This window comes from Notamacropus eugenii, chromosome 5 (assembly GCF_028372415.1).
Source record: "Notamacropus eugenii isolate mMacEug1 chromosome 5, mMacEug1.pri_v2, whole genome shotgun sequence".
Taxonomy (NCBI): domain Eukaryota; kingdom Metazoa; phylum Chordata; class Mammalia; order Diprotodontia; family Macropodidae; genus Notamacropus; species Notamacropus eugenii.
The window spans coordinates 212,240,411-212,253,565 of record NC_092876.1 but is presented as its reverse complement, the minus strand read 5'-3'; the positions used below and the strand labels follow the sequence as shown (position 1 = coordinate 212,253,565).

The 13,155-nt window shown below is 35.3% G+C and overlaps 1 protein-coding gene across 3 annotated transcripts in view; it reads right to left on the bottom strand.

The window, feature by feature from the left end:
* The window catches only part of GALNT13 (polypeptide N-acetylgalactosaminyltransferase 13), an 800,956-nt gene that overhangs the window by 99,563 nt on the left and 688,238 nt on the right, over window positions 1-13,155 (bottom strand). The gene's annotated exons all lie outside the window — the stretch shown is intronic.

The window sequence follows — 13,155 nt, the reverse complement described above, 5'->3', positions numbered from 1 at the left end:
TCCTCAAGCCAATCTTCAGGGTTCTCCACAAAGGATCTCTGGTGCATTTACAAGAGAGCTCTGTTCACTACTACATGTGGGTACAAATAGCAAAGGTGACTAGTTTAACCAGTACTGGTCTGGGTTCTGAATTTATCTAGGGGAAGATATTATAGTCTGAAACACCAATATTAGGAAATATATGGCTTCCCATCCACCCTATATCTGGAATTTCCTCTCTCTTTTAGATATTTTCCTATGCCATCCCCAGTTAAGGCATTTCTACAGGCTTCTGGACTGTTCACCTGAGTTTCAATGAGTTAGTTTCCCCAGATGGACCTTTCTTCCATCACCTGATGCTTTTGGCTTTCTTTTTGTGAGGCCGTAAACTGGGTTTCTCTTTGGATTTCTAGATCATTATCCAATGTGTGTCTTACCACATAATGGGCCTTTAAAAAATTGTTGAATTGAATAGGAAATCGTGTAAGGCAATCAACTACTTAAGAGATACTCTTTAGATTTATAGGCCTATAGAAGGAAATGCATGGAATTTTCTTTTACTGTGACAATTACATCTATAATAACATTAAAATAAGGGCAGTTTTTTTTGTTTTATTAAATTTGTATAACTGCAAGGGTTTAGAAAATATTTAAAACTTTGTAAACACGGAAAAATTTCTTTGCTGAAACTGTTAAAATTACTAAATGTTCCCTTTCCTGTATTAGTTCTTCATTTTGCTTCCATGACTGAATAAAGTAAATATTCTTGATTATTTTTAAATGTCACAGTAAATGGAAAAAAACATGACCCCAAGACAAGTTATTATTAGACTGAATGATTACATCATACAAATTCATCAAAAAAGTAAAAGATAGTAATCAAGCATAAGACTGTATATTTGTTCCATCAAGACAATATTTCAATTAGGCATTTATTATAAAGTCAATACATATCTTGGATAAATGTAAAAATCAAATAGTAGCTACTAAGTTTATAGAGCTAGTGAATCATAAGAATTTTTTAAAAGATTCAGTTGATTTCCCTATGCAGCATAGCATAGCAGAAAGAGCACAGAATATGACATCCTGACACATTGAGTTGAATCCTCACTGTCACTTTGTCTCTCTGGTTCCCAGTTTACTCATTTGCATAAAAGATGTGTAATATATTTCTCTAATCTCTTCTACCTCTAAATTTCATACATATTATAAAACCATCTTAAATGGCAGAAATAAAATTACATAGGGCTGGAAAGAACCTTAGAAATAATCTAGTCCAACCTCAGATTTTACAGATGAAGAAACAGAGACTCAGAGGTTACATGTTCATGGTCCTACAGTTAGTATGTGATAGAGCTAAGTCTTCAACTGAGCATGATGAGGGTGAGAGAATACAGAATTTGGCATCATTGGAACTGGGCTGGAATTCTAGTTCTACAACTTATGCTCTTCCTGACCTTGCATGTGTGACTCAGTCTCATTGGGTCACAGTTTTTATATCTCTAAAATAAGTAGACAGGATCAAACAATATCTAAGGTCATTTCTAGTTCTAAACCTATGATCCTTTGATCCTCTATGCTATTTCTGCATTAATATTCATCTTCACTTTATAGTGAATTTCCTTGACTTATAATGAAAATATTATATGGATTTTATGTATCAAAGTGATGTTATCCATATCAATATTCAATATTCTTTTGCTGTGTTTGGAGAAGGTACTATACACATATAGATGTCTTCTATTTTCAATAACAGTGGCAAATTCAACAAACAACATAAACATATCTTCTAAATTATGGCATTGTTAAAAATGAAACCTCATATATACAACGCTGCATTGCTTACCAAATGCATGTGTATGCAAGCAGAACATGCATACATACAAACAAACGTAATACAATCTCACTTGATTTTCAGAATTACCTCATGAGGTGGAGAGGCCATAGGTGGATATTATTATCCATTTTTTACCAACGAGCAAGCAATTTCAAATAAGTTAAATAATAGAAGCAGTAAATGGCAAATCCAGCACCTGAAACTGAGGATGTTGACTCCCAAGTAAAATCTTGTTATCATCATAGAATGATAAAATTGTTATTAACTAGGAATTCTGACATAAATAGCATTATTCATAGATCATTGATTTCAAAGAATTAGGATAAAATAAAATCTACTTTGTGTGATCATTTACATGTCCATTCCCTCTCAACAATGCGGGTTCAACCCATCTATGCCTGCTGTTCCATGTCCATTTACATTTGTAAATTTAGAAATCTGCCATGGGAAATGTCAAGGAAGAAAAAATTCTGTCCTCTGAATATCTTAACATTGTATTGACCTGTGAATGATGTACACTATGCATTGATTAGTCTTTCTATATGACGCTCATTTTTTCCACTGGTCATATATATATATTCCCTTGATAATAACCATATTTCCTTTTTCCTTTATAATTCCTAAGCTATCCTATGCTGTACTCCTCTTACTTGTATCATATGCTGGTTTACTTCTTTAGATTAATTCCGGTACAATTATTTGGGGATTGGTATTTGATGAATATACTTAAAAGAATTATAAAGATCATTATCTAGTATTTTCTGAAGATTTAAAAGATCCTTCAAAATTTTCTTAAATGTTTCAAGAACAATATTAAAGGCAAAAATCAAACTGAATGAACAGCACTGGAAATGTAGAGGGTGTAGTTTGGTCTCTATCTGCATTGTCTGTGTCACTTAGCTTTTAAATTTTAATTTAAGAAACTGTGATTTTTCCCTTGGGCCTTAAAACTTTGCAACATTTTCATTTCTTATTATATGGCATAAGTTGTTATAGCTGAAAAAAACTGATCATGTTTATTTATGATCCTCCTCAAATGATACTAATCTGATCCTTGGGTGATAGATATGAAGGTAGAAGCCAGACCAGTTGGGTATTTTCGATTTGGTTTGGTAGGACTTTCCAGAATGTTTGTTCTGTTGTAATATTTAATCCTTACAGCTTAAAACTACACTAGTGGATCAGGACATGTCTATCTTGTCTAGTATTCTTTATTTAGCCATAGCATTAATAGACATATTTTTGAAGGGGTTCCTTTACAACATTCTCAAAGTTTGCCTTAAAACATTTCCATCTCCCTATAAGAACAACCTTCTGTCAATTTTTTTAAAAATATATTTTATAAGTGCAAAATCTCTTGTGGTAATAAGTTTATTACCTACTATGTGAAGGAGAATTTTCCAGAACTCAATTCTTTCTAGCTTCAAAGCATACTCTCTTCTTATATGGTGGCATTTAACAAACAAGTTTGCCATTAGCTCCTTCAATCGTATCATGTTTTAAAGACTTTAAGTAATTCTTTTCAATTTTCTTATTTTCATACTAAAGAATCTTAATCTTTTCCAACCACCCACAAAAGGATATGTTACCATCTATCTATTCATCTGAATGCTCTTCTCTGGACCACAGAACATTCTGTGCTTTTATCGCCCTTAAAATACAGTGACGAAAACTACATATAATGTTAGTTATGAGTTTTCAATGCACATGTAGTCTTCATTTCACCAGAATTCAGAGCATTTTTGCCTAGAAGTGCTTGTTTGTTGACTCACTAAAATAAGAGGAAAGACAATGTAAAAACTGAGGTATACATGTTTCAGTAGTGACATGCTAATTTGCCAATGATTACCTTTTCTCTTTAAATCCATTTTTAAATATATAAATATCTGAGTGAGACTTTTGGGAGCCAAGATGGTGGAGTAAGAAATGTCACTCTCATTGACCTTCATGACTTCTGAAAGCCCAGGAAATATCACCCTAGGAAAAACCTGGAGGAGCTTAGTCAGCAGAAAGCTCAGGTGCAACAGCCTTGTAGACAGGGAATCTTGGTGACTAAACTGGAAAGGTCCTTCTTGCTCTGAAGAATGGAAGACACTCCAATGAATCAGCAGTAAGCCACACTTCACCAAACCAGAGGGAGATCCTGAGCCCCAGGGTGGTAGAGTAGGCAAGCATCAATACCAAGAACTCCCAAATACTGTGGCACAGGCAGGGGAAGTAGAAACTCCAGCTCAGAAAATCACCACATGTGGCAGCCAGTAAGTGTCCTCCAGCAGCCAAACCTTCTCATGCTTCAGCACAACTTCAGGAGCTCCAGGTCCAGGCAGGAAGGGGTCCTTTAGCAGCCAAACATCCTGATGCTTCAGCACAACTCCAGGAAGCACAATTCCAGGAGGCACAGTTCCAGGCAGGCAGGCATGCTGCAGTGGCCAGGCCTTCTAGTGCTTCAAAGCAGCCTAGGTGAGTAGCCATCCTCCAGAGCCAGATACCACCCACACCCCAAGAACTTCAGTATTGCTAATGCCAACTCAATGCCAGGTAAGTTGCCAGACCCCCTACAGCCAACAGCTGGCAGCACCTGAAACCTAACCCACTAAGTCAGTGACAAGGTCCTAGGCCCTGAGCACAAGAAGCTTTTCAGAGTATCCTCTGTGCTCCAGGAAGATAGTTCTACTTTAAAAGCAAGAAAATAGGCAAATATCATGAGCAAAAAGCAGAAACAGACAATAACCATAGATTCTTACCATGGGGACAGGAAACAAACAAAAATTCAGAAGGAGACAACATTGTCAATACATCCACATCTAAAACCTCAAGGGGAAATATGATCTGGTCTCAAGCCCAAAAAAGCCTTCTTGGAAGATCTCCAGAAGGCTTTTAAAAACCAAATAAGAGATGTGGAAGGAAAATGGGGAGAAGAAATGAGAGGTATTCAAGAGAGAGTCAATAGCTTGGAAAAGGAAGGATGAAAGTTGAATGTAGAAAACAACTCCTTAAAAAGTAGAATTAGGAGAGGGCGGAGTTAAGATGGCAGAGTGAAAGCAGGGACTCACCTCAGCTCATCCACAAATTCCTTCAGATACTTCTATGAAGTGAATCTGAACAGAATATAGAGTGGCAGAATCCACTGAGACACAGAGTATGGCAGACATCCAAACCAAAAAAGCCCAAAAAACCTACTGGAAAGATATGTTACACTGGGCTTGGGGGAGTGCAGAGCACATGGGATGCAACCATAGCAGAGCAGGGATGGCCTCTGGCTGGCTGAATCACCAGCAGCAGTTTGGGTGGCCAAACTGCTCAGCATAGGATGAGATTCCAGAAGAAATGGATTAGAGAGAAGCACAGGCCCACAGAACTATCAGCCCACAGACTAAATGTGTAAAAATCACCTACTTGAACTTTCAGGAGCCCAGACTGCAGAGTAAACTGTAAGTGCTCTCACCCTCCCTTGATGACTTTGAAAAAACCGGGAGAATATTTCTCCAGGAAAAATCTTGGAATAGTGGAGCTAACAATAGGGATAAACATTCTTTTAGCTCCAGAGGCTAGGGAGACCACAAGAAAGGGTACCTCTTGCTCTGGTTGAAGGAGATTAGTGCAGGACCTGAAGCATCTCAGCAAGCCCCACCTGAGTCGACCAACAGGACATCCTAAGCCTAAGGGGGGGAGGAGTGGAGCTGGTAAGCTCCAGCACTAGAACCCCATGTGTGCCTTAGCACAGGCAGGGGAATTGGGCAGACACCAGTATAGATGGATTAGTGCAGCCCTAGGGGAGAAAGAGACCTCCAGTGACCAGATCACTCCTCTCCCACACCTCAAACTCTGAGCTTAAGTGGAATACCAAGAAAACTCAGACTTTACCTGGTCTCAACCTTGGCACACACTAGCCAACTCGGTACCAGTTAAGCTACAAAATCATATAGCACCTAGTTGAAAGAACCAGAGGCCACAGAACCAAAAGCCTGTAACCAGGACCTTAGTTCCCAGGACAAGAATCATGAGACAGAGTCCCTTGTGCCCCAGAAACAGAGATCCACTTTAAAAGACAGGAAAAAAGCAATCAGCATGAGCAAAAGCAAATTAGAAAACCAAAGACAATAGAATCCTATTACAGGGACATGGAAGAATAAAATACAAATTTAGAACAGGACAGCATTGACACTGACTCACATCTGAAACCTCAAAAAGGAATATGAGTGGGTCTCAAGCGCAAGCATTCTTGAAAGAATTTTAAAAGCCAAATTAAAGACATAAAAGAAAAACTGAAAAATGATTTAAAAAATATAACCAGCTATTTCAAAGTAAAATTGGGCAAAAGGATAAGGAGATACAAAATTTAACTAAAGAAAATCATTCTTTAAAAGCTAACTGAAGAAAAGAATTTGTTATAAACTAGAATTGGGCAAGTAGAAACTAATAACAATATGAGGCCTCAAGAATCAGTCAAACAAAATCTAAAGAATGAAAAAGTAGAAGAAAATGTATAATATGTCATTGGAAAAAAAAACAACTGGCTTGGAAAATGGATCCAGGAAAGAAAATATAAGAGTTACTGGTCTATCAGAAAGCCATGATGAAAAAGAGAGCCTAGACAGTATCTTCCAAGAAATCATCCAGGAAAACTGCCCTAAGATCCAGATGGTGAAATATTCATGGAAAGCATCCACTGAACCTGAAAGAGATCTCAAATTGAAAACACCAAGGAACAGTATTGTCAAGTACCAGAATTATTTAAAAAGTCATCAAGGAAAACTGCCCTGAGGTCCTAGAATCAGAAAGTAAGAGTCATTGAAAGAATCGACCAATGATCTCCTGAAAGAGACGCCAAATTGAAAACATCAAGGAATACTGTAGCCAAATTCCAAAATTATCAGTTCAAAGAGAAAGTACTTCAAGCAGCCATGAAGAAAAAATTTAAATACCATGGAACCACATTCTGATCATCCAGTACTTTACAGCTTCTACATTAAAAGATTAGAGGGCTTGGATTATGATATTCCATAAGGCAGAGAAGTTTGGATTAAAACCAAGGATCAGCTACCAAGTTAAACTGAGCACAATCTTTCAGGGGAGGAGATGGACATTCAATGAAATAGAGAACTTCCAAACCTTCTCAATGAAAAGACCAGAGTTCAGTAGAAAATTTGATCTTCAGATACAAGACTCAAGAGAGGCATAAAATGTTAAACAGAGAAGAAACAAAAAAAAAACCCATGCAATTAATAAGGAAAAAATTTTTTATGTCCCCACAAGGGAAGATGTTAGTTTTAACTCCTGAGAACTGTATAGTTACTATGACCTTCAGAAGGGGTATACCTAGAAAGAGGGTGTGGATATAAGTTGTCTTTAATATGATGATAAAAAAAAATCTAATTAACTGGTGAAAATTTATTGTACTAGGAAAAGAGGAAAGGAGGAAGCACAAAGGGCAAATTTCATGACAAAAAGAGGCACAAAGACCTACTATGGTAGCGAGAAAGAAGGGAGGGAGATGAAGATTGTTTGAACCTTATTCTCATCAGATTTGGCTCAAAGAGGGAATGATATAATCAGGATGTGGAAATCTAACTTGCCCCATCAGAAGTAGGAGGGGAAAAGGGAAAGAAAAGGGAGGGGTGTATAGAAGGGAGGGTCGATTGAGGAAGGTGATTGGTTGGTGAGGAGGGAAAGGGAGAATAAATAGAGAAAGACATAAATGGGAGAAGAGTGGGAGAAAGGATGGAGAGAAAAATACAAATTGTAATCATAACTGAATTTGAATGAAATGAAGTCTCCCATAAAATACAAGTAGATGATAGAATGGAATGAAAACCAGAATCCTACAATATATTGTTTACAGGATGCACATTTGAAGCAGGGGGATACAAACAGAGTGAAGGTAAAAGGCTGGAGTGGAATATATTATGCTTCAGATGAAATGAAAAAAAAAGAGCCAGGATATCAATTCTGATCTCAGATGAAGCAAAAGCAAAAATAGACTTAATTAAAAGTCATAAGGAAGGAAACTACATCCTCCTAAAAGGTACCATACACAATGAAATAAGATCATTACTAAGCATATATGCACCAAGTGGTGTAGCATCCAAATTCTTAAAGGAGAAGTTAAAGGAGTTCTAGGGAGAAATAGACAAAAAACTATACTAATGGGAAACCTCACACTCCGCTTCTCAGAACTAAATAAATCTAACCACAAAATAAACAAGAAAGAAGAAAATGAATAGAATTTTAGAAAAGTCTGATATAGTAGACTTCTGGAGAAAATTGAATAGGAGTAGAAAAAAATATACTTTTTTACTGTGTACATGGCACCTACACAAAAAATTAACTACATAGTAGGACATAAAAACCTCCTAAGCAAATGCAGAAAGGAAATATATTAAATGCATCCTTTTCATATCATAATGAAATAAAAACTATGTGTAATAAAAGGAAATGGAAAGCCATACTAAAATTTAATTGGAAACTAAATAATACAATTCTAAAGAATGAGTGGGTCAAACAACAAATCGTGCAAACAGTCAATAACTTCATCCAAGAGAATGATAATAATGAGACAACATATCAAAATGTATGGGATACAATGAAGGCAGTTCTTAAGGAGTGTTTTATATCTTTCAGTGCTTACATGAATAAAATAGAGAAAGAGGAGATCAACAAATTGGGCATGCAACTAAAAAAGCTAGAAAAAGATCCATTAAATTTCCCCAATTAAGTGCCAAATTCAAAATTCTCAAAACCAAAGGAGAGATTAACAAAATTGAAATAAAGAGAACTAATGAACTAATAAATAAAACTAAGAGCTGGTTCTATGAACAAACAATAAAATAGATAAAACTTTGGTTAATTTTATTTAAAAAAGAAAGAAGAAAATCAAATTACCAGCATCAAAAAGGAAAAACGTAAACTCACCACCAATTAAGAAGAAATTAAAATACTAAATAGGAGCTAATCTGCCCAATTACATGTCAATCAATTTGACAATCTTAGTGAAATAGATGAATATTTACAAGAATATAAATTAACCAAGGAAGAAACATAATACTTAAAAAAAACCATTTCATAAACAGAAATTGAACAAGTCATCAATGGACTCTCTAAGAAAAATATCTCCAGAGTCAGATGAATTTACAAGTGAATCCCCCGAAACATTTAAAGAACAATTAATTCCAATACTATAGAAACTATTTGGAAAAATAGGGGAAGAAGTCTTACCAAATTCCTTTTATGATGTAAATATGGTAATGATACCTAAACCAGGAAGAGTCAAAACAATGAAGAAAATTATAGACTGATTTCCCTAATGAATATTGCTGCAAAAATTTAAATAAAATATTAGCAAAGAGATTACAGCAACTTATCTCAAGTATAATACACTATGACCAGGTAGGATTTATACCAGATATAAAGAGTCAGTGCAATATTAGGAAAATTATCAGCATAATTAACCATATCAACAACAAAACTAACAGAAATCATGATTATCTCAATAGATGCAGAAAAACCATCTGACAAAAAACAACAGTCATTCCTATTAAAAACACTAGAGAATATTAGCAATAAATAGAGTCTGTCTTAAAATGATAGGTAGCACCTATCAAACCATCAATAAACATTATACAGAATGGAGATAAGCTAGATGCATTTCCAATAAGATTAAGGGTGAAACATAGAAGTCCATTATCACCACTTTTATTTAATATTGTATTAGAAATGTTCTCTTTAGCAATAAAAGAAGAAAAAGAAATTAAAGTAATTAGATTAAGAAGAAAACAAAATTATCACTTTTTCATATGATATGATGCTATGCTAAGAGAATCCCAGAGAATCAACTAAACACTATTTAAAATAAAATAAATAAAAGAGATTGAGAACATTATGAAATACAAAATGGATAATTTTTATTACAGAAAATTGAAAAGTTTTTGCTGAAACAAACTCAATGCAACCAAATGTGGAAAGGAAGCATAAAGCTGGGAAACAATTTATACAGTCAGTGTCTCTGACAAAGGCCTCATTTCTTGAATATATATGGAACTGGATCAAATTTACAAGAATACAAAGTATTCCCTAATTAATAAATGGTTAAAGGACATGAATAGGCAGTTTTCACATGAAGAAATTAAAGCTATCTACACTCATACAAAAATGTTCTAAATCATTATTGATTAGAGAAATGCAAATCAAAACAACTCTGAGATGTCACATCACACCTATCAGAATGGCTAACATGACAAAACAGGAAAATTATAAATATTAGAGAAGATGTGGTAAAATTGGGACACTAAAGCTTTGTTGGTGAAGTTGTGAACTGATCCAACTATTCTAGGGAACAATTTGGAACTATACCCAAAGGGCTAAAAAATGTACATATCTAGAAATACTGCTTCTAGCAGTGTATTTTGAAGAGATCACAAAAATGGGGAAAGGACGTATACATGGAAAAATATTTATAGCAGCTCTTTTTGTGGTGTCCAAGCATTGGAAAATGAGGGGATGCCCATCAATTGAAGAATGAATGAACAAGCTTTGGTGTATGAATATAATGGAATACTATTTTGCAAAAAGAAATGATGAGCAGTCGAACTTCAGAAAAACCTGGAAAGACTTGTATGAACTGATGCTGAGTGAAGTGAGCAGAACCAGGAGAATATTGTACAGAGTAATAGGCACATTTGTGCCTGTGACTTTCACAGACTTGGCTCTCCTCAGCAATGCAAGGATCTAAGACAACTCCAAAAGACTCATGATGGAAAATGCTATCCATATGCAGTGAAAGAACTATGGAATCTGAATTCACTACCTGCTCTCTTTTTTTGTCTTTGTTATGTTTTTTCTTTCTTGTGGTTCCTTCCATTGATCTTAGTTCTTCTTTACAACACTACTGATGTGATAATATGAATTTATATGTAGGGCCTATATCAGATTAAACACCATCTTAGGAAGGGGCAGATAGAGGGGGAGAAAATTTAAAACTCAAAAGCTTATAGTACTGAATAGCGAAAACTAAAAATAAATTAATTAATTAATAAAGAAAAAAGTGAGTGAGTGGGAAAAAATAGATATTCATCATGTTCTAGACTTTCAAATGAATTCATTAGGCTTCTTCCATGCTCTTATGTTTTATTCTATTGTTTGTGTGTTTTTGTGTGCACACATGCATATATAAACACACACAGATGTATATACATATATATATATTTTTTTTTATAAGTTTTTTGTTCTTTCTTTGTATTTAGATAAGGTCTTTCTCCATATGTCCTCCATAGTTAATTTAGGTATTTATAATAGACAAAATAACTCATCCACTCAAAAGTTGTTCTTAAAACAAAATTTATTTTACTATATAAAGTGTTCTCTTGATTCTGCTCATTTTTCTCTGTTATTTCAGGAAAGTCCATGTTTTTCTATAATTGAGCTCATCATTTCTTATAGCATAGCAGTATTCCATCACAATCATTTACCACAAATTGTTCATCCATTCCCCAATCTATGAGCATCCCTGCTGTTTTGAGATCTTTGCCATCACAAAGAGCTGCCATAAACATCTTAGAACATATAAGTTATTTTCCTTTTCCCTATATCATCCTTGGAAATAGACCAAGTAGTGGTACTGATAGGTCAAAGTGTATAGGTATCATAATAATTCTTTGGACTTACTAAAATATTATTCTCCAAAATGGTTGGATTATTTTACAATTCCGCAAACAATGAACTAGTGGGCTAATTTTTCCACTTCCTCGATAATATCTGTCACTTTCTCCTATCATTAAGCTGATGTGGTAGGGTGTAAAATGATATGTCAAGGTTGTTTTAATCTGAATTTCTCTAATCAATAATGATTTAGAGCATTTTATATGACTATAAATTGTTTAGGTTTCTTCCTTGTGAAACTTCCTGTCCATATCCTTTAGCCATTTATCAATTGGTGTTTGACTCATATTCTTATATATTTGACAAAGTTCTAATTACTATTTCTGAATTTCCCTCCACCTTATCTTCTTTTCTTCATCTATCTATTTATTTATTTATTTAACTTTTATCATTCATTTTCACAAAATTTTGGGTTCCAAATTTTCTCCCCATTTCTCCTCTCCCCCACCCCAAAACGCTGAACATTCTAATTGCCCCTATCACCAATCTGCCCTCTTTTCTAACATCCCTCCCTGCCCTTGTTCCCATCTTCTCTTTTGTCCTGTAGGGCCAGATAACTTTCTATACCCCACTACCTGTATTTCTTTTTTCCTAGTAGCAAGAACAATACTCGACAGGTGTTCCTAAAACTTTGACTTCCAACTTCTCTTCATCCCTCCCTCCCCACCCATTCCATTAGGGAAGGCAAGCAATTTAATGTAGGCCATATCTGTGCAGTTTTGCAAATGACTTCCATAATAGTCATGTTGTGAAAGACTAACTATATTTCCCTCTATCCTATCCTGCTCCCCATTGCTTCTATTCTCTTTTTTGATCCTGTCCCTCCCCAAGGGTGTTGACTTCTAATTGCTCCCTCCTCCCACTGCCCTCCCTTCTATCATCCCCCCTACCCTGCTTATCCCCTTCTCCCCCACATCCCTGTATTGTAAGATAGGTTTTCATACCAAAATGAGTGTGCATTTTATTCATTCCTTTAGTCGAACGTGATGAGAGTAAGCTTCAAGTTTTTCTCTCTCTTCCCCTCTTTTTCCCTCCACTGAAAAGTCTTTTCCTTGCCTCTTTTATGAGAGATAATTTGCCCCATTCCATTTCCCCTTTTCTCCTCCGAATATATTTCTCTCTCACCACTTAATTTCATTTTTTAAAGATATGATCCCATCCTATTCAATTCACTCTGTGCTCTCTGTCTTTATGTGTGTGTGTGTGTGTGTGTGTGTGTGTGTGTGTGTGTGTGTGTGTGTGTGTGTAATCCTACCAACTACCCAAATACTGAAAAGGTTCAAGAGTTACAAATATTGTCTTTCCATGTAGGAATGTAAACAGTTCAACTTAGTAAGTCCCTTATGACTTCTCTTTGCTGTTTACCTTTTCAGGCTTCTCTTGATTCTTGTGTTTCAAAGTCAAATTTTCTTTTCAGCTCTGTTCTTTTCATCAAGAATGCTTGAAAGTCTTCTATTTCATTGAAAGACCATTTTTCCCTTGAAGTATTATACTCAGTTTTTCTGGATAGGTGATTCTTGGTTTTAGTCCTAGTTCCTTTGACTTCTGGAATATTATATTCCACGCCCTTTGATCCCTTAATGTAGAAGTTGCCAGATCTTGTGTTATCCTGATTGTATTTCCACAATATTTGAATTGTTTCTTTGTAGCTGCTTGCAATATTTTCTCCTTGACCAGGGAACTCT